This window comes from Danio rerio, chromosome 15 (genome assembly GCF_049306965.1).
Source record: "Danio rerio strain Tuebingen ecotype United States chromosome 15, GRCz12tu, whole genome shotgun sequence".
Lineage (NCBI taxonomy): Eukaryota > Metazoa > Chordata > Actinopteri > Cypriniformes > Danionidae > Danio > Danio rerio.
In genome coordinates, this window is record NC_133190.1 from 11,819,905 (window position 1) to 11,823,250 (window position 3,346).

Genomic DNA, 3,346 nt, shown 5'->3' on the forward strand with positions numbered 1-3,346 from the left:
AACGCAAAACATCTTTGCGAGGGAACGAAAAAAAATCCTAAAAATAAGTTTTCCTATCACTCTGTTTTTTTTTCTCCCACCCAGTTTTTTTTCCACCATTTTTTTTCCCACCATTACATCCCTTCCGGGTCTCCGTATTGAAACTACTCTTAAAAACAAACAAAACAAAAATATCTTAGCTGTTGGATGATGGTCTTTTCCTTAAGCATAAAAAAAAACTTGTCATTGATTTGAAGAAATAAAAAAAAAACATTGATTGCGTTGAATAAGTTGATCTACTTTTGCGTTGATTTAACAACTTGCAGAAAATTGAGAATTGAAACTTTATAATGGTAACGTAATCTAAAATGTCAAATCTTGTTCAGACAGCATTCCAATACATTTTCCAGACATTTAGTTATCTGGACAATAAGGAAGTCCTAAACAAACAGTTTGAAATGAAATGGCATGCACTAAATTCCAGGGGTTTCATTACCACGACGTAAAACGGGCGTGGCTCGGTCGGTGTTTGGGAAACGCCCCCTTAAAAAAAAAACAATACTGAGAGGTCACCGATCATGCGCAGTACAGGTTCTTTTTTAGCGCGGTCATTTCAAACAGGGTGATTATGGATAAAGAACCTACCGCGGTGGATAACGAGGGAAAAAACAATCATACAGGTTATTTTTTTGTTTTTATAATGTTATATTTTAAAGATTTCATTAGCAAAAACGGCTGACCTCGTTTTACTCCGTTTTACTGTCTCTGGGCTTTTGTACTTCCATTTTAAACCAAATAATAATGGTTGTGGTAAGATTAACCGTGTTTTTGTAGTTTAAAATATGGTATTCAGTCATGTTTAAACAAATAAATACCACATTTTCTGTAATAAATCGTGGTTAATTTTTCTTTCTCGATCTTAGTTAATTAACATAACTCATATTTATTTTCTATTTTTATTTAAAGTCATCATACACAAAAAAACTGGGATCAGGACAGGTATCTGATGTTAATATATATAAAAGTGATCATACATAAAACCCCTGGGATCAGGACAGGTATCTGATGTTACTGTATATAATATAAAAGTGATCATACATGAAACCCCTGGGATCAGGACAGGTATTTGATGTTAATATATATAAAAGTGATCATACATGAAACCCCTGGGATCAGGACAGGTATCTGATGTTAATATATATAAAAGTGATCATACATGAAACCCCTGGGATCAGGACAGGTATCTGATGTTACTGTATATAATATAAAAGTGATCATACATGAAACCCCTGGGATCAGGACAGGTATCTGATGTTAATATATATAAAAGTGATCATACATGAAACACCTGGGATCAGGACAGGTATCTGATGTTACTGTATATAATATAAAAGTGATCATACATGAAACACCTGGGATCAGGACAGGTATCTGATGTTACTGTATATAATATAAAAGTGATCATACATGAAACCCCTGAGATAAGGACAGGTATCTGATGTTACTGTATATAATATAAAAGTGATCATACATGAAACCCCTGGGATCAGGACAGGTATCTGATGTTAATATATAAAAAAGTGATCATACATGAAACACCTGGGATCAGGAAAGGTATCTGATGTTAATATATATAAAAGTGATCATACATGAAACCCCTGGGATCAGGACAGGTATTTGATGTTAATATATATAAAAGTGATCATACATGAAACCCCTGGGATCAGGACAGGTATCTGATGTTAATATATATAAAAGTGATCATACATGAAACCCCTGGGATCAGGACAGGTATCTGATGTTACTGTATATAATATAAAAGTGATCATACATGAAACCCCTGGGATCAGGACAGGTATCTGATGTTAATATATATAAAAGTGATCATACATGAAACCCCTGGGATCAGGACAGGTATCTGATGTTACTGTATATAATATAAAAGTGATCATACATGAAACCCCTGAGATCAGGACAGGTATCTGATGTTAATATATATAAAAGTGATCATACATGAAACCCCTGGGATCAGGACAGGTATCTGATGTTAATATATAAAAAAGTGATCATACATGAAACACCTGGGATCAGGAAAGGTATCTGATGTTAATATATATAAAAGTGATCATACATGAAACCCCTGGGATCAGGACAGGTATCTGATGTTAATGTATATTAAAGTGATCATACATGAAACCCCTGGGATCAGGACAGGTATCTGATGTTACTGTATATAATATAAAAGTGATCATATATAAAACCCCTGGGATCAGGACAGGTATTTGATGTTAATATATATAAAAGTGATCATACATGAAACCCCTGGGATCAGGACAGGTATCTGATGTTAATATATATAAAAGTGATCATACATGAAACACCTGGGATCAGGACAGGTATCTGATGTTACTGTATATAATATAAAAGTGATCATATATAAAACCCCTGGGATCAGGACAGGTATTTGATGTTAATATATATAAAAGTGATCATACATGAAACCCCTGGGATCAGGACAGGTATCTGATGTTAATATATATAAAAGTGATCATACATGAAACACCTGGGATCAGGACAGGTATTTGATGTTACTGTATATAATATAAAAGTGATCATACATGAAACCCCTGGGATCAGGACAGGTATCTGATGTTAATATATATAAAAGTGATCATACATGAAACATCTGGGATCAGGACAGGTATTTGATGTTACTGTATATAATATAAAAGTGATCATACATAAAACCCCTGGGATCAGGACAGGTATTTGATGTTAATATATATAAAAGTGATCATACATGAAACCCCTGGGATCAGGACAGGTATCTGATGTTAATATATATAAAAGTGATCATACATGAAACCCCTGAGATCAGGACAGGTATTTGATGTTACTGTATATAATATAAAAGTGATCATACATGAAACCCCTGGGATCAGGACAGGTATCTGATGTTAATGTATATAAAAGTGATCATACATGAAACACCTGGGATCAGGACAGGTATCTGATGTTAATGTATATAATATATAAAGTTTTTGGCACAAAAGCCGTGGGATCGGGACAGGTATCTTAAGTTATAACAGTATTAATGTAATCTGAGAGGTATCTTAAGTTAATTTGTTTAATATAACATTCACTGACTTCACATAAAACACCTGCGATCAGGACAGCTATTTAGTACTGCATATAAAAGGCATTTGACACGAAACCCCTGCAATACGTACAGGTATCTGAATCAAACGGCTGTTTTCACAATCTGCGCATGATCCGTGACCTATGCAAATTCACAGATAGGCCACGCCCACCCGATGACGCAGTAGCGGTTACGCTGTACTGAAACCCCTGGAAAAAAGTGCCTGCC

General features: G+C 34.7%; 1 long non-coding RNA gene across 1 annotated transcript; it reads left to right on the forward strand.

Moving 5' to 3' along the window:
• The first annotated feature begins 676 nt into the window (after nt 1-676).
• LOC141377958 (uncharacterized) lies at nt 677-3,346 on the forward strand. The gene is made up of 6 exons (XR_012391172.1): nt 677-1,037; nt 1,102-1,342; nt 1,407-1,770; nt 1,958-2,375; nt 2,499-2,862; nt 2,927-3,346. It is a non-coding gene; the product is annotated as an uncharacterized lncRNA (long non-coding RNA).